The 18656-nt window shown below is 30.4% G+C and overlaps 3 long non-coding RNA genes across 7 annotated transcripts in view; 1 reads left to right on the forward strand and 2 right to left on the reverse strand.

Moving 5' to 3' along the window:
- LOC105737375 (uncharacterized) overlaps window positions 1-18656 on the forward strand; it is a 94285-nt gene that overhangs the window by 40148 nt on the left and 35481 nt on the right. Inside the window, exon 1 of one of the 3 annotated variants that reach the window (XR_015293908.1) lies at window positions 11962-12427. The exons of 1 other annotated variant lie outside the window; for it this stretch is intronic. This is a non-coding gene — a long non-coding RNA (uncharacterized LOC105737375). Of the gene's footprint in view, window positions 1-11961; window positions 12428-18656 lie in introns of those variants that run through there. One more of the 3 variants, XR_015293906.1, reaches the window with a different exon arrangement.
- On the reverse strand, window positions 1785-3237 carry LOC147658611 (uncharacterized). Its single transcript, XR_015293934.1, has 2 exons — window positions 2858-3237; window positions 1785-2789 (listed from the first exon to the last, which is right to left on the reverse strand). It is a non-coding gene; the product is annotated as an uncharacterized LOC147658611 (long non-coding RNA).
- LOC116415603 (uncharacterized) lies at window positions 4316-11382 on the reverse strand. 3 transcript variants are annotated; one of them, XR_015293918.1, is made up of 7 exons: window positions 10757-11382; window positions 10234-10396; window positions 9964-10108; window positions 9663-9875; window positions 8896-9202; window positions 7196-8432; window positions 4316-6213 (listed from the first exon to the last, which is right to left on the reverse strand). It is a non-coding gene; the product is annotated as an uncharacterized LOC116415603 (long non-coding RNA). The 3 variants fall into 3 exon arrangements; XR_015293924.1 differs by lacking the exons at window positions 9964-10108; window positions 10234-10396 and having other exon boundaries at window positions 4316-5407; window positions 5489-6213; XR_015293909.1 differs by lacking the exons at window positions 9964-10108; window positions 10234-10396.

An 18656-nucleotide genomic window follows, 5' to 3' on the forward strand; every position in this document is an offset into this window, starting at 1 on the left:
TCGCGCGAAATTAGCCAACTTTCGTGTATAACGTTTCCACGTATTCGAATTCCGCGCGTAGCTGCACACGTGTGTGTGTACAAGATCGTGTTATGCATGCACGCGCGCGAAAGTTTCGTACGGATGAAGTTTCATCGGTTGGTCATAGTTATTGGGGCCGTCGTGTGACGTTTTATGGCAATATTGCGTTCCCCAATAAATCGTAGCGTGAACAATTGCTCGTATCGCGTGTTGTATTGCAATACGGATTTTAATTATAGAATTATCCCGATTATTCTTAATTTGAAAAAAAATTTGAGGGATTTTAAAAACGGTTCGAGTTCGATGTTGAATGATTTAAACAAAATGTAAAACGCGCGGAATGTGGGTGGTAAACGAGAAGCAAAAAAATATATATTTCGAGATAGCAGTATAGTTGAAATTATTATTGCGGAGAGAGGATGAGAGGAAGATCTTTTATTCGAGCTCCATTGGTTTGATCGTAACGATAATCTCGAATGGGAGTAAAAAGTGAATGGAATTTTGATAATGCTTTTGATAATTTATTTTTCACTATCGTCAAAATTCTGTATATAAGCGGATGTAACGAGATATGGATATCTTTATTGTGCAGTGAAATGGATCAGCGTGCTAGTAGCTGCCGTTTATCTTTTCTTATGGGCCAATTTCAAGAAGCAATTTGCCGAAACGGTGAGCAAAAATCGTGAAATCTACTCCTCGTGCAACAAAGACGCGTGTGTTGTATAGTGTATGAACAACTGGCAACCTGTTGAAAGGAAAAGGAGGAGCATGTTTGGACCGATGCATCCTCGATTCGATACTTTAAAATTGTAGTTTTTCGAAAGCGGATCCTTGTTCACGAGAAAATATTGTTTGCCGATTTTTATTTTTTTTTCTTTTTCCCCTCTCTCTCTCTCTCTCTCTCTCTCTCTCTCTCTCTCTCTTGCAATTTATAGCCGTGCCACGATCTATTTTATACCGCAGCTTTACCACGTAAAATTGGACATAAATTCTGATTTATCGGTCGGGGATACTATAAAACACGGTATGACAATATTAGCCCTGAAAATAGGTATTATCAATTTTATGCCTTTTTCACTATTTTCTCGTTTTTTTCGATCTTTTTTTTTTTTTTTTTATTTTTATACGCTCCGCTTTAAAATATTCTTTGTTATTTCAACCTTGATATCTCTTTTAATTTTTTTTTTATTTCCTTCCTAGTGTGTTACATTCCAACAATTTTATTTGCAACGATAATTTGTAATTTGCAAGCGTGCACGGGAACAATAATATCAATAATAATAATAATAATAATAATAAATAAATAAATAAATAGAATTTTAAATGGCCCGCGCACTTTTAGTGGATTTTCGTGTTACGGTCGGTAACCCCGGAAACGTGACCTTCTTTTCCCGTTTCGCAATTCGCAGCCAGTAGGCCATGGATGTCATGAATTTGACACGTTTCACGTTACCGTTCGTATTACGATATTTATTTTTACGTTCTTTCTTTTGTTAGTATTCCTTCTTTGTTACGTATTTGAACTATTTGATTTCGATTTACAAAATTATATATTTTTTTAATTTTTTTCATTCACGACGTATAGCATTCGAAATTAATTCAAAGTGTTTTATACGTTTTAGGTTATGAATGACGATTATAATATTAATACGATTGCGAGGATTTAATTTTTTAGGAAAAATTTATTTTTCTCGCAATTATTCGTTTTTGAAATTACGTGGAAATATTTTTGTGTATTAATTTAACGTAATAATCGAATAAAATAATCATAATCGTATATCAAAATTTATTTTCTCATATTAAAAAGAATTATTTCTCTCTATTGTAATTCATGTAATATATTTAAAATTGGATCTCGAATATATATAAATAAGCGATTAAGGAATATAATTAAGGAATATAATTAAAATATTGTATAGAACAATACATCAGAATAAGAGTATTGATTTATACATAATATGGTAATGAAAATTTTATATACTATAATTATATCCACGTTATTAAATTAATTTTATTACTCTTAATTACTCTCAATTAAGATCTTTAACAAGTACGTTGCAAATAAATTATAAATTATTAAAAAATTATCTCGAAATTTAGAATCTAGGAATTTAGGAAAAGCATAATTTAAATAAAATTAATATCGCTACTAATTATATAACAACAAAATATCATTACATGTTGTTTTAATTATAAAACAATAATATACAGGATATTAATATGTTCGTGGACTTTTAGACAGAATCGATTGTAAAGGAAAGAAAATTTAACCTAAAAAAAAAATATCAATTAAAACTTATTTATCAAGTTACGAGCAATTTAGATTTTCATTAAAATGAGATAGCTCTTGATTCAATACAAATCTCAATTAATTGTAACTCGATAAATAAATCTCAACCGATATTCGTTTTTGTCTCTAGATTTGAAGATATCCTATGCATACAGTAACACATCATTTAACAGCAGATATAAATATTATATATATTATAATTTTAAAACGATAAATATAAATTATTCGTGATATTTTTAATAAATACACGTACCTTGGTCGAGAATGCTTTGAAGATTAAAAAAAAATTAAGAATAAAGTTAACCATCCAGTTTCTCAGGTTTTCTCAATATTGTGGAATCTCACGGTTCAACATAACCTAAATTGTTTCCTTTATATTTGCCTCCCAAAAGCAATTATACCGTATGCATATATTTTCGCATACGCAGACGTTTTGTATAGGGTGTACCGTATAATATTTAATGCAGTTCGTTATTTCCTGCAAAAAAAAAAGTTAATTTTATCGAAAAAATTTTAAATTTAAAACATTACTATTTCAATTTGAACCTTGTAAAACTTATCGTATGAAAGACAAGGACAGTATGAACAATAGAATGCTTTTCTTGTCTTTCGTTCGACATAAAATTCACGCAATTGAATCGTTTATTTTGAAAAAAAAATTATATTTTATAATATAAACAATTCGTTAATAAAATTTCGAGATAAAAATAAATGATCCAATACAATCTTATTATTAACACGAGATCGTCCATTTCCTTCAATGCATCCACTATTTTTGTAACGCATATGGTCGCAATTCAATATAATGATAGAAAAGAAGCGCACGATAATTATTTCAGTCACTCAGTCAAAGAAAACCAAAACACTCACGGTAATGAGGGTTGCTTTCTTAGCGGGTGAGTGGTTTCAGTGCTGTGCCTAGATTGACTTCCTCCCCCCCCCCTCCGGGTGCATGCAAAATAATATCCTCCAACCTGATTGCTTAACTCGATATTATTTAATCAAGAACTTAGATAAAATGTGCAATGTTTTATTTTGTTACACGTAGTTTTGAACACTCGTAATGCAAATGAAATATTAATTTTTATTTTATAAAAATGAAACAAAGATCCTCAAGGAGCAAATGTTTCTTTCAAGATCGATTTTCTCTTCTCGCTTATTTTTTTTTCGTCAATTATTACAATCGTCACGTATGCTATTTCATATTTTCATTGCACGGAAATATATAATTTATTCTCTTGTATAAAAAAAAATAATAATTATATTTTTTTATACGTATAATAAACTTAGTCGCCCCTAACTTCAGCCGCTCCTGAGGTCGAACGTGCGAGGGGCACCTATTGCCCCCCACCAGGAACAACACGATGCTTCCACGATGCAAATGAGAGGACAGTCTCGGTGAAAAACGCGGTCGAGAATCTCGAAATAAATTGAACCCTCCCACGAGCATTCGAGTGGCTTCAGGATACAGGTTACCCATAAACTTTCGTTAATTGGCCGTTCCAATGTGTGGAACTTCGAAACGGGGAATGATAACGCTTAATCTCGAGCCTCGAAGTGCATAATAAGAAACGGAGGAAGTTAATGCGAAGAAATTATCTTGATGCCGCGTTTAAGTACTTTTTTTTTTCCTTTTTCTTTTCTTTCGTATTTTTTATTAAATAAGTAATTAACCGAGATAAAAAGTGGAGAAATCATTGGGATTAAAAACTTATCAAACATGTCTCATTCTTGGCAAGATCTCGACACTGGTATAAGTGTATCTTTTGATTAGTTATTTTTTTTTCATTAAAGTAGTAATGTTTAATTCGTACGAAGTTACAGTAATTTTGATTCTCTGAAATCTACAAATTTATTTTTGTTTTTTGAAATTATTAAAAAGAAAGATTTCATTCAGAGTAGCTTAAATAATGAATTTTTATTGGATAATAAAAAAGTACTTTGTTCTCAGCCATGATAAGTATTCAATCATTAAAGAAAATCAGTTATTGCTAACATAATTGATTATAATTTAATCTGATACGTATTATTCACAAGCTGGTAATCGTACATAGAAAAGAAAATTAATTTTCCATGAGTTGGCAGACTCACGAATCTCTGATGAGATCAGGTAATAAATTATAAGAGAAATTATAAAAAATTATACGCGTCAAGCTGGAAAATTTTCTTACAAAAACGTAATTACCATTATCTTTCCTCTATCTTATTCTTAAAATATAAATCGTGCGTATCGCAACGTGCAATGCATCATGTATAGACATGATGGTATAAAACATGTAATTTCATTATGGTCTATAAATTTTTATCCTTATCTCCATTGTAAAGGTAAAATTTGTAATTAAGTTAAAATAAGGATAATAATAAGATTGGGCGAACGGCAAGTATGTATGCAGTTATTATCATCAATGTTCGATTTCACTTCGAGCTTGATATTTCTATAAGAAAAATAAAACACTGTAATGCGAAGCCGCACAATATGTAGATTCTATACAGTATTGTTATGCCTTTCACACGCAATAGTACATATCCTCCTTGTATAAGAGAATATGGCTTCTCGGCACGAAAGGGATTTCCGTTTTCCTGTCATCTCTTGCTCGCGTCACAGTAGTCAAATGTTAAACAATCATTGAAGATATAGACTCGCCACTTTCAAATACAAAATTTATATAATAATTCTTCTCATAAAAATGGAAATTATTTCAAATAATTTGAATTTATGCGGAATCTCAATGTATTCGATTTTTAATGGATCGTAAAATGAAAGTTACACGAGAATCTTTCAACTATTCCAAACTGTTCGAAACACATTTGAACCGCTTCCAAATATGCGTAATTTTAATATATATATATTATCTAGGTTTATAAAGTGAAACAATGAGAAACGCTGTCATAAAAGTTGTCGAGTCCCCTTCAGAACTATTAAGATAATACGTCTCAAAGTAATTTATATCCCCAAAGATGGGATTGTTACGATTCTTCTAGCATTATTAACAAGAGGTCTATCGGAGCATGTCTAATCCCATTAGAGATGAAATCTCATATGCCATTTTGAAAATTAGATCTCGTATTTTCTTTCATTCCATTGTAACATCGTCGCTAAAAAGAAAGAAGAAAAAAAGTTAGATAAACCAAAAAGTTGTATCTGTCAAAACGTCTTCTTAAAACAAAATCAAGTACATAACGATACAACAAATATCATTGTCGACATGTCTGCAGCAGATTTTCAGATTGCTCTTTTTATTTTTCTCGCTCGTTGCTCCTCTCAAAGAATCCTTACTCGAAAATTCTCGACATTTTCGGGCTTCTCTCACAGCTCTATTTTTTAGCCATCAATTCTCGCTCCTTTTCCTTTCCTCTCCTTTCCTTCTTTCTTTCTTTTCTTTTTTTTCTTTTTTTCCTCTCGTTTCTAATTGCTTTCGTCCCCGTCCGCATTTCAAGTACAAACGCGTAAGTGCAATACTTTAACGTTTAATTACATTCATCAGAAGAGGCTGGAACCGGTTCTCCTTTAGCCAGAAATCCAAGACTACCCGTTTTACGACGTTTGTTAAGGATCTTTTCACCCGGTATTATAATCCTACCGGTTTCCTGGCTTCCTTAAGCACTCGTACCTTCCCCCTGGATCCATTGACCTATAAGAGAGTTTGCTTCTTATACCCCTATGCACTTCTTCTTTGCTTCGCCTCCCTCTTTTCTTTCTTTTTTTTTTTTTTTCCTTTTTTACGGGGGGATCGCAAGGAGTATAATACGTCGATGCAAATCCTTTTTGTATTTTCGAGACGGGAGAGGAGAAAAGTGTCATCGATACTCGCTCGTGGATCAATTTTTAATTATTTTTCACTCTGTTCAAGCTTCGTTTCTCGTGTCTCTTTTTCCTTTTTTTTGAAAACAGAATAGTAAATCTGTAATAATTACAAGCGAAATTTAGTATTACATATTTACAAGTAATATAAATTATGAGGTGAAAGTTAATCAAGTTGAACGATATATCATAAATTCATCATCCAAATTTAATAGTAATCAGTTCTGTTCCTTTTTTTTTTTTTTTTTTTTTTTTACTTTCACCTGTACTTTTACTCCCACGTTGATAACTCATAAATAATTTATCAACGTTTCCCTGTATATTTTCAAAAAATATTCAAGTAATTTACACGCCGCTTAACATTCAATAGCTGAACGAGGAAGAAGGGGGAGAGAAGCGCATCAATGAACCGTCGATATTGTAAACACTCAATTACCGGAACTAATTGTGATCGTTCCGTTTTATCACCCTTTAAAAATTGGCCCCGCGCCAAGTATACGATACTAATTAGCTCGATAAACACTCTCGGATTTGTAATCGTTATTGATAGCGTGCATTTCACGATCGGCAATTAACCTGGATCCTTATGCAAACTGATGCCTCGAACGCATAAAAATGCGAGGGAAATATCGTTAATTGTCCGCGATAACTATCGGATACCATATATAAACGTCTGAATTTAAAACTCGAGAAAAAAATATGCTCGTATCGATCGAACTTTTTTTTTTTTTTTAACGAGACAAATAAAAATAATTTTGTGGATAACATTTTTTTTTTTCTTTTTTATTTTGTACGAGCATCTTTCAACTGTAATTTAAAATAATTTGTCCGATCTATCTGATATATGATTGCGAATTATCTGTTATTCGATTTAATATTTTTGATTTAGGATTAGAAAAAAGTTGAATATTTTAATTTTAATTTTTGGACAATCAATCGAAAGTATGTGAATGAACGTGCCGTGTTATTTCGAAAGAAAATTGAAATTTGTATTCATAGTGATAAAGTGTAAATTATTCGAAAAAGTTTCGAAATTCGTAAAAAATAACGATCGTGCGTATTTTTAGCATAAATTTGCATACACTTCCGTGAAAAATATCAGAGCCACGGATCGATATTTAAAGCGACAAATAAATTATAAGAATTGTCGCGAACACGTATAATTCTGTCTTGCTGTAGGCGTGTTGAACGTTAAGTGGTTAATATTATCGTGCAACTTAAATCTCGTATAAATTTCGATCCTTGCTATCGATAAAATCCTAATATGATGGTAGAAAGTAGTAATTTTTCAATATAAATTGAAAATATTAATATAATATAATAAATTGATAAAATATAATAAGATTAGCATTTTCAAATATAAAAATAAATTTATGAATCAAAAATTATTGCAGATTATTGAAAATGAATTGTTATATAAAAAAAAAATGTAACTGTCATCAATCAATTGAATGGATTGGATATTCTAATCTTAATTCAGTTATATTCATCAAAGCATCGTTCAAGGTAAAGTGTATAGCCAAAGCTATATCTAACTTGACAAAGACTTTGTATCTTGGAATTCATCTATTCAGAAGCACGTTTCATTATGTCAAGGCAACTATGTTGATATATTGATTTATTATAGTGTATTCTTCCTATCAATAGAGCAATATTAGAAGCAATATTGATTATCATAATGCAATCTTATTATTATTATTATAAATAAATTTTAAATGAGACAAGTAATTAGATGTTTCATCGTCTTTTAGAATAATAATAATATCTTCTAAATAATATCTCTTATCGATTCAGATTCTGTAATAATAAATACATTGCTTTTGATATCTTGATAAAACAATCACTTTAAGTCATATCAAATAACAACACTTGTTACCAGTTGCATCTTTCTCTCTGAAAACAAGTTCAAGAAAGAAAACAGAGAAAGAATGTTGTGAATAGTACTATGTACTCTCAATGATATTTCATCTCTAATATCGCACAAATAAAATGTCACAAACGTACAAAGAGCACGTTCAGTACATTGTCCATGTGGAACTTTAAGTCTCACCAAAGAGCCAGAGAAAACTGCCGGTACAAAACAAGCGGACGTTCCAGTTTTTCGCTTCATTTGTCACTTTTACTGCGTCAGAGAAGAATGGTTACGGCCCGGCTAAATTGACATCAGCGAGGTAACGATTTCTTGATTCCCATGGGTCCGTCATTTTGCTGTTTCAAACGTAAACTCTTTATTTTCATAAAGAAGATTAAAGCTTGCTTCTCCTTGCATCGAATTATCGTTTTTTCTATCATATTGGCAATCTCTGCTTCCTTTCTTTCCTTTATCAGAAAAATAATTATGAGCATACTGAGAATAATGATGCTGATGATATGATACAATGAGTATAGCGAAGATGAAATAAATATTGATGATGAATATAACGATGACCAATAAAAATTTAGATATTCATATGATTTTTTGCTAAGGAATCAAAAAAAAAAAAAAAAAAAAAACAACAAAATAGAATCTCATGCCAGTTCCCTTCCAGTTCAGTAGTCGTGGATTACTAACGTGGACGACAACGACCTCCACGAAATCAATCTATCGACTAAAAGGATTGGCACGCGATACAAATACGGGTGACAGGCCAGCCTTCTCAATGGCTCGTATTTTGTTCCCAATGGACACGAGTTCCTGAATGGAGGGAAAATGGATGGAACTCGAGGCTAGATTTTCTTTTCCTTCTTCCCTTCCTTTTTTCTTTTTTTTTTTTTTTCATTTCGTATATACGTATATTTGTACCTTCGTTGCGGAAGTTATGGTGTGGGTCGATGCTGATGGACTTCGCTTGCTTCGCTTTGCTAATACCGTATAGGGATATTGCTACCGAAACTTTCCAAACGGTTTAGCCTTGGACATTCTATTAGGATTTGCGTGATTGTGAGTCGTCTGTGAGTATATCAGAGTGTGTCGAGTCTGCCTTCCTTTTTTTTTTAAAAATAGTATTTTACGTGTTTCTCGCGTGAAGCTTTTTTTTTTTTTTTTTTTACTTTTTCTCATAGTGATGTAGAATGACGTTCAAAAGTTTTTGAAAGTTGCAACAATATTTCTGAAACGGAGAATTTTTTTAATTAATATTTATTCAGTAATAATATTACTTTAGACAAAAAAAATTCATAATTAAAACAATTTTTAATTTTTTAACTTATCTAAAACTTTGACAGAATATATTATTTTATTATTCAACAAGCTTTGGTTAATAATAAATAAATTTAATACGTGATATTTGAAATTTCTTTCAAACTTTTAAATAATAGTGTGGTGTTAGAGGATTTTTAGATTTAGAATCTCTGATTTTTGACGTAACGACGTGTAAAATATTATTCCATTTTTTTTTTGTGATAAAAAAATATAACATTGACGTGTCCCTGGAATGAAATTTTTTACTTTCTTTGATGGTTAGAAATTGGGTCGTTTAATTTTCGATATAACACTGTCAAAATTGTATCAAATTTTTCTTTTCCACGTAAAACTAGCATTTGACGTGTTTCTCGAATAAAATTTTTTACCTTTTCCAATAGTGAAGGATATTTTTAGCTTGATTTAGCTTATCCAATTTATTTTAAATTCCCAAGTGATTATTTTAGTTTCAGTAAATTCATAATGCAATTTGACACTCTTTGAATACTTATTTTCAAAGATTTTTCTGTGCAATTATCCAATTTTTTTTTCCATTGTGATTTCAAAATTAGAAGCTTTCCGCAACTTATTTTTATTTTCTTCTAAAATTTAAATGTACATAATTGTCGTTAATTAAATGGAAATTTTATTCATTGAATGATAAACATTTTGAAAACCAGTTTACGTAACTGTGAAAAGGCTGTCGAAGAGAATTTAATGCACAAGGGAAGAATATTATGTTTCATCTTGTCGTATAATATCTACCTACTTATATATACACGGTTCTTTCCTTAAATATTTAGAAGTTTTGGTAGAAGATTTTTAATAACGATATCTACGAGAATTTTAACAAAAATAGATAAATAAAATTCGCAAAAAAGTAAAAAGATAGAGAAATATTGTAATTCGATAAATCTAAAGATAATTCATTTATTAAATTTATTTCTTTTATAACATTACATTTTCTCCTTGTATATGAATTTCTATCAATTTCATATCTCTGGATACTTTATGTTGAATCATTTGTATAAAATTTATCTTTATCCTGTTAAAGATTTTTCCACATTTTCACATTTTTCACATTTTCGCATTATAATTGCGGAAAAGAAGTAGAACGCCACTTCTATAAAGGATGGATAATAGTTTAATCATACTCTATGAATAACCTAAAGAGTTGGATTATTAGGCAATCGATCGTTTCCATAATTTACGAAAACATTAAAATTTACGAATTTTGTCGTGAGACAAAAGTAATAAATTATATTATACTTTGATAAAAATTCTATCAAAATCATTTGTAGTAAAATATTTAATCAATTTAAAAGAGGTTGATATTATATGATCAAAATGTATATATAAGCGGAGTTGTGTATATAAGTGCAGGTGAAAATTTTAAAGAAATAAAAAACACAAATAAGATAGAAATAATAAGTTGATAGTCGAATTCACAAAGCTCTTTATGCGGTTGAAATATGAAACTCACCTCGTGCATATTACGTTAAATCCTGATCAAGTATGGCTTCCAGGTGAAGTTATTCGAGACAAGATTTGGCACGCAAGATTGTGAAATTTGCCAAGTAGCCGGAAATTAGATATTAAATGAACCGTATGCTCCATTCTTGACAGAAGTTGATTGCTGTCCATTATTCTCAAGAATCTTATATTGTAATATAAAGATTGTTAATCTAATTTAAATTTAATTATAACCTTTTAAATAAATGACAGATATGCCAAATAGTGGTGATTCCAGTTGAATAGAAAATGATTTATTGGCTAATGTCATACACGAATAGACAGACCATTCACGTCTCACTTCACTTTTCTCGAAACAACATATAGCATATGACCTTTCAAATTACAAATCACATTTCGATTAAAGATTTTTCAAAGAAGATTTTTCAAGTTACATTAACTACAAGAGTCGACTCGTTTCAGAACCTTGAAAAGAAATGAAAACGAGCCGTTATTTATGATAAAGGTTTTCTGTTCTCGTTGATTCCAAACCACATCTCTCTTCATTCGCATTTTTTTATTTTTATAATTATATGCGCATAATTATGTTAATTTTAAAAAAAATATCTGTATTTAAAATAATTTTAAAAAAATATCTGTACATTTTTAATAACTGCGGAAATAAAAAAAATTTTAAACCAGTCAAATTGACACTTATTTAAACTAATGTTAATTTTATTGTATTAATATTAATAATTGCAAAAATTAAAAATCCGAAGCTAGTTAATTTGATTTGGTTTTTAAATTATTAATATTACGAGTGAGAAATTAATATTCACATACAGTATTCGTTTATGAACCAGATAAATATAAGAAAAAATTTATTTTTCACATAAAATATATTCTTTCTATAATATTTAATTCCCTTTGTTAAAAAAACAATCACGAAACGAAGCGAAAACAAATAAGTATCGATATTTTTAATCAATTTTGTCAACGAAAGCTCTAGATTTTAGATCAGCATATGATATTTTCGTTTGGGAATAATAGAGGGGGAAAAAAGTTAACAGAAAAGGTATTAACACGATGCGACTACTACGCCGTCTAACGGGATATATATATTAATATAAATTTTTACGCGACAACAAATTCTTACTTTTTCGGCCACGATACTAAATATCTTAACATTTTTCGTCATTACATTATTATATATCATTGAATTTGTTATATACAATATTATAATCGTATAACATGATGAAAATAGTGATATTTAATATTGCGTGAAAACGTACCTTAACACAAGTGTCTTAATAGGCGGCGTGGTAGTCGCGTCGTGTTAGTTTTTCCGCAGTTAGTTTTTTTCTCTTTCACTATTTTCAAACGGTGTGATGTCACGTATTGAAAATTGAGAATTTCGTCCGGCAAACTTGTTTATAGTTAAAGATTTCCATTTTCACGCGGATTCCAAGCCACGTTCACATTTTTCCACCTTCCGAATTAAATATGCGCATAATTACGACTCGAAGGGAGTTAAGGCTACGAAGTGCGAGTGTCTCGCGACTTGAATGTGATAAAGTTGCCGATTGAATATGAATACGCGAACATAAACAGAAAGCAGGGATTCTTGAACTTTGGCTGCATTTGCAAGTGAAAGGATGAGGCCACTGATCCTGGGAATAATAATTTTCGTCTTTTCTAACCGGTAACGCAACATTTTCTTTCAATTTCTCTTGGGAACTATTAGGTAACAAAGGAAGGTTCGCCATTTTCTTATCCCGGAAAAGGAAAATGCAAGCGAAAAGAAAAGTTGTAAAAAACGAATTGTTACTTTAAAATAAATATTCTTGACTTAACAAGAAAACAAATTATATATAGAATAGAAAGTTCAAAAACCAATCATTCATAATATTTTCTGAAAATTACTTGCATAATTCAAAAATTTCTATATCGTTTTCATTTTAATTAATATGTCAATTAAATGTATTTATTTTTTTTTAATGATTTATTGATTTATCAACTAAAAAGTTGACAACTTATTAATTCTTAATCTACAAATATCAATTTTATAAATGAAATTAATAATGAAGTTCATACAATAAAAACAACTTTTCAACAATAATTTGATTCTTCTACAATATGATTAAGGATGAGTTAATATTAATAAAATTTGTACAATAATAAATATCTTATTTTAATGAAAATTTAATTTTTCAATATTATTTATTTTTGGTTTTAAAAAAATGATTATTTAGATTAACTAGATTTAGATTAAAAAGATTAATAAGAATTATATACATGAAAAGTTTAGAAAGTATTTATATTCTTTGAAAATGATTTATTGATAATTCAGAAATTTTTTTATTCTTTAAACTTTCAATTGACAAATCAATTAAGTCACTATTAAACTATTAAAATAATTTTTCAATTTGTCAATTAAAAGTTTAAATAATAAAGATTCTTAAATCTTTCATATAATAATTTTTCTAAAAAAATGAAAATTGAACAGAAAATTTTCATTTATAAATTTTGTGAAAACTTTCATAAAATAATTTATTATAATTGAACACAATTCAAATCAAAAAATTATATATTCAATTTTAAGTCTCAATCATTATTTGCAGTTATCTGTAAACCAGGTAAGATATAAATTTTAAAAATAATTATTTATTTTATCATATTATTATTTTTTTCCAATTGTACCAATCATTACACGGACTTTATCAGGTTCACTTTTCTTACTTCTCTAAAAATGTTATCTGAATTCTCAATTACACTAACCATTACTTGGACTTTATCAAATCCACTTTTCTTACTTCTCTAGCACTAACTATTATCTTAACACTTAGTTACATTAATTATTATCTGAACTTTATCAGGTCCACTTTTCTTAGAACTTGGTCTTATCTTTTCCTCTTTTCTGATTAAAATTTAAATTTTCATACTTTATACTAACACTTCCACACAATACACTCTTCATTTAACAAAGCTCTACATTTTATCTGTCATAAAAGAATTGAATAATCCAATATTCATGAAAAAGTATTTAATAAAATGAAGATATTCTTATGGGCTATTATCGTTGAATCGAATAACAGTTTATTAATAAAAAAAAAAGCCAGGTTTTCGGTTATAATAAAAAATATCGAATCTTTATTGGATTCCTATTGAAACGTTATCTGTACGCAACAGGGCAAAAATATCCATTCGACCTTTCGCGTAATCGCGTAGGAAGAGGATCCATCAGTCGTTGAATTTCCGTGGAAATTCTCTTTACAGTGTAGTGAACTGTAAATTGGTAATTGAACTTTGCATGTCGTAAAATTTGAATAATAAAGAATATTCGTCTTTAATTTTTTTTCTTTTTTTTTTTTTTTTAATTTTTAATTTTTAAAATATTCGTCCGGTGTGTGTATATTTTTATAATATTTTCCTAAAACCAAAATATTTTGTTTCATTGGAAATAAAATATTATAAATTGTTGAAAAATATCAGTGAATTTCTTTTATTTCCGGTTAACGTATTTCAATATTCGAATTTGCATCCGTTTTATCCGATTTATACAAATCGAATTGCTATTACTTTTAATAATCAAACATGCAAATGAACAACGTTATCATATAATTGATTTAAAATGATGATAATAATAATAAGTCAAGATTGAAAAATATTTCCACGTCATATCGCGTCAATTTTATAAAATAATTCGTGAATATTACTATTATAGGGACATTCCTTTTTATTTTTCAATTTTAATAAAAAATTATAATTAATTGTAATTCGATGATCAAACGTTATCAATGGACATTTATTATCCTTCAATACGAAGAAAAAAATGATTATACAATTTATCAAAATATCAATTTTGTCGAAAATTGATTCACAAAATTTCAAACTTTGGTAATTCGTCAATTCTGCTATCTGTTAGAGTGACTTTAATTCGGTGAAGAGAAACGTGGCTCGCGAAAGAAAAACATTTATATTGCGTAAAAATTCTTGTCACCCAGAGGTATGTTCATTTCATACAGAATAGAATTTCGTTAGATTTTTCCAACTTAATTTGTCAGACTGGGTTACATGGTCAATGGCACTGTAATTGGTTGTCTTCCGGATGAACAGATGGCTAGTAACACGCGGTGAATTTCGAGTGGCCAAAATTGAATCGTGCGTGGTATGGAATAGTAATTATCAGCCCGGTTAAACCTCGTTTTCGAGCCTCGTTTATCATAATAACCTGGCGCCACTATCGGTCGACCGATTCGTCGTTATTCGAGCAGAAATCGATTTCTCCAATATACCTCTTCGATCGAATATTTTTTTTTTTTTCGCATAATCATTTAATGTTTCTCATATTGCATGTATGAAATAGATCTGAATCTATCATTGTCTTGTCATATGGATAATTATTTACACAAAACGACATCATCTCTCTTATTTTATGTTACGTTATTATTATTCTAATAGAGACTGGTTATTAACAAAAACCTGTTCCTTCGGGAACAATTTAGGTTAGGTTAGGATTCAATTTTAATCAGGCTTATTATTATACGACGAATTAAAAAAGAAAACTAATCCAATGGAAAAATATCGAATCGACTAATTATGTTTTCATTTAATTCAGATATAGAGAAGAACATATTTACGTTTCTTTCGAACGTCCTTCGATACGCGTTTCGCGACAAAGGACAAAAATATAAACAGAACGTTAACTTTCGTTCCAAGAGGTAGATCTCAATCTATCATTGTCTTATCATATGGATAATTATTTACACAAAACGACATCATCTCTCTTATTTTATGTTACGTTATTATTATTCTAATAGAGACTGGTTATTAACAAAAACCTGTTCCTTCGGGAACAATTTAGGTTAGGTTAGGATTCAATTTTAATCAGGCTTATTATTATACGACGAATTAAAAAAGAAAACTAATCCAATGGAAAAATATCGAATCGACTAATTATGTTTTCATTTAATTCAGATATAGAGAAGAACATATTTACGTTTCTTTCGAACGTCCTTCGATACTCGTTTCGCGACAAAGGACAAAAATATAAACAGAACGTTAACTTTCGTTCCAAGAGGTTGTCGTTGATTACGCCGCGCAAAGATCACGAATTTTCTTACGTCCATTTTCAAATCCCTTGATCACGTTTAATCACTGGCCAACGATTCGAGTTGGTTTACACGCGGCCATTAATAATTTATGAATTGGACGGATATCACGGACGCGCTGTTAACACCGTGCTCGTGTTTAACATGTCGTAACGTATGGTTCACTGATGTAAACGAGTTGAAACGTGCTACGCATTAATCTTTCCCGGGTTCGTGCATGTAACAACTAACTTACGTATCGTGGAGAGATGCGAAATTGAAACGTTTGGGATAACGCAATGTCAACGATCCAACGAAAGCTATATATATATATATCTTCGTTACTTTCATCGCCAATAATTATTCCACGTGCTGTATGTCAAATTAGTCGATATTTTTATATTTCATGTAATTTTATGTTAAACGACTGTAGAGATGATTTTTTTTTTTTTTTGGCAAAATTAAAGATAATTTCAAGAGATGAAATCAGGCTAGAGATGCTGATTTAACTTGTTGTAATTATAGGCCATAACACGTCATTACTGCTCCGACTAATATTCCACTTGGAGACAAAAGTGTACGTTTCGTCATTAAATATCGTTTTTCCATTCACTTTCAAAATATATTTTCTCGCCGCTAATATTTATATATATATACATACACTCTGCAGTTTGTGGGTCATTGCAATTCTCGCTATCAAGTATCGTTTCTCATGCACCCGTATTATCACGAGAATGGCGCGCGATATATCAAAAAACACGAGGCAATAATTCGCGCCATACGAAATGCAAACATACGTTTCACGGGAGAAGTGCATCAGAGTGAAGTATTCCCCACGCTCGTCCCACCTTTCTCCCCGCGATTTACATATCTCCGCCATAGTATATTTCCCAACGTGTGCGAGTGAAAGGTGCGCGCGAAAATACTCCATTTTGTCGCCAAACAAGTCCCCCCCGCCTTTTTCTCCCTTTTATTCGAAAAATACGGAAGAATTAACCAGACTATCGGGAATAAAAACGGTAAAATTAATATCAATCTTACTTGAGAAATGAACTATCTTCCGCTTTATCGAAAAATGACTTTGCTTCGTGAAAATAATTACTGTATACGCAGTTGAATAAAGGCTGATGTAAATTTTAAAAGTACATTTTTAATCGTTGCCTAATTTCAATTCTATTCTCTGATTAACCATAAACGTTAAATCGAACGATGTAACCTTGGCGTCTTTTGTGAATGATGAATTTTAAAGGGAGAGATGATTTTGCTCAACACGATATCCGGTTGTTGCAATTAATTTTACCATTGGAGGCAGCGTTTAATTGGGAAATTTAAAATGGAATTATCTTTCTAGGATAATCGTGTTAGCCAGGGTTCCTTCGATCATCGGAAACCCTCATCGCAACCGCATCAAAAATTTGCATTCGCTCGATCGGCACACCTGTGCAAACTGAATCAAAACTCCTTTTAATAACCGTTATGTAATCGAGTATGCAAATGAAAGTTCTCATGAATTTTTATGTATCCTCCTCCTTTTTTTTTTTTTAATCTACTAATTGAGAGGACATCGTTATTAAAAAGGGATTATTTACGATGTAACAAACGTTAGGAGGCGATAAGTATATACGTTTTGTATATACTTAAATGTTAGCACGAGATTAGAATATCGAGGCAAGCAATTATAAAATTGTCGTGTTCACCGGTTTAATTTTCTCTCGTTCTAATCGTCAAGATAGCGTAAGTTTAATCCAATTCGTATCATTGAACCGTGCAATTCGCACGTCCGATGATAAAAATCAACGCTTTTCATGATATTTAATATATAAATAGAGAAGAATAAATGGAACTTACGTTCACGAGCTGCATGTATTTCGGTACTCCAATTTCTGTAACAAAAAAAGAAACGGGGAACTTTGACATAAAAATTCGAAAAAAAAGTATCGTCAAATTACACGTATACAAATTACATAGTTAAAAAGAGATTTTTGTCCAAAAAAAAAAAGCGAACGCTGTGTTCGATCGAATCGTGCGAATGGTTTCTCCGGGATGCGGGATGTTGTATGAAACTCCATTTTGCCATTTTATTCATTCCGCGTATTAACGCTTTCATAAGTGTTGCGAAGTTTAAATCCTATTCTGACATACACGAGTGATACGCATATTATTCTTCTTTCATTATTGCCGGTTCAGATGGATTCGAAATTTGGAAAAGCAAGAACTTTCGAAGCTCGAAGAGAAATTTAATTCGTCTCCTTCTTTTTCTCATCATTGACTTCGAGGATGAAATTTAATCGTTTCTCCCCGGGAATAAGAATAAAAAAGATAATAACGAAAGATAAGGATGAAATTTGGGGTGGGGGATCGTTAAGATTCGGTGGGAAGCGACGAAAGGTCACGTATAAAATTCGGCAATAAAGAATCCTCCTCTGTCCTCTGGATTTCGTCCAAAAAATAGTGTCGCTTATCTCTTTGAATGAACGGCCATTCCGGATGGCATTCCGGGAGGGTGGAGGATTTAATTTATACCCGAATTGTCTCCTGTTGAGTCAATTTTAGCCTGTTTATTGGAAAAAATGGGTAATTTTATCCCCATGGGGTTGATTTTCTCAAAGTATAAAATTATTTCTATAAATATGTGCACGTTCTATGTATGGTACCTTCGTCCAAAAAAATTCGTTTCCTTATTTTCAAGCATGAATAACCGGTAAATTAGTCCAAATTCGATTCTCTGATGAAGACATTCACTTTTTTTTTTTCTTTTTAATATGTAACAATTAAAAAAAATATGATTCCATCACAATGTTAAATTTAAATTTCTATATTTTTAGAATTTTATAATTGGTA

This window comes from Apis florea, unplaced genomic scaffold (genome assembly GCF_048593485.1).
Source record: "Apis florea isolate Af1SG1 unplaced genomic scaffold, ASM4859348v1 contig_1914_pilon, whole genome shotgun sequence".
NCBI lineage: Eukaryota > Metazoa > Arthropoda > Insecta > Hymenoptera > Apidae > Apis > Apis florea.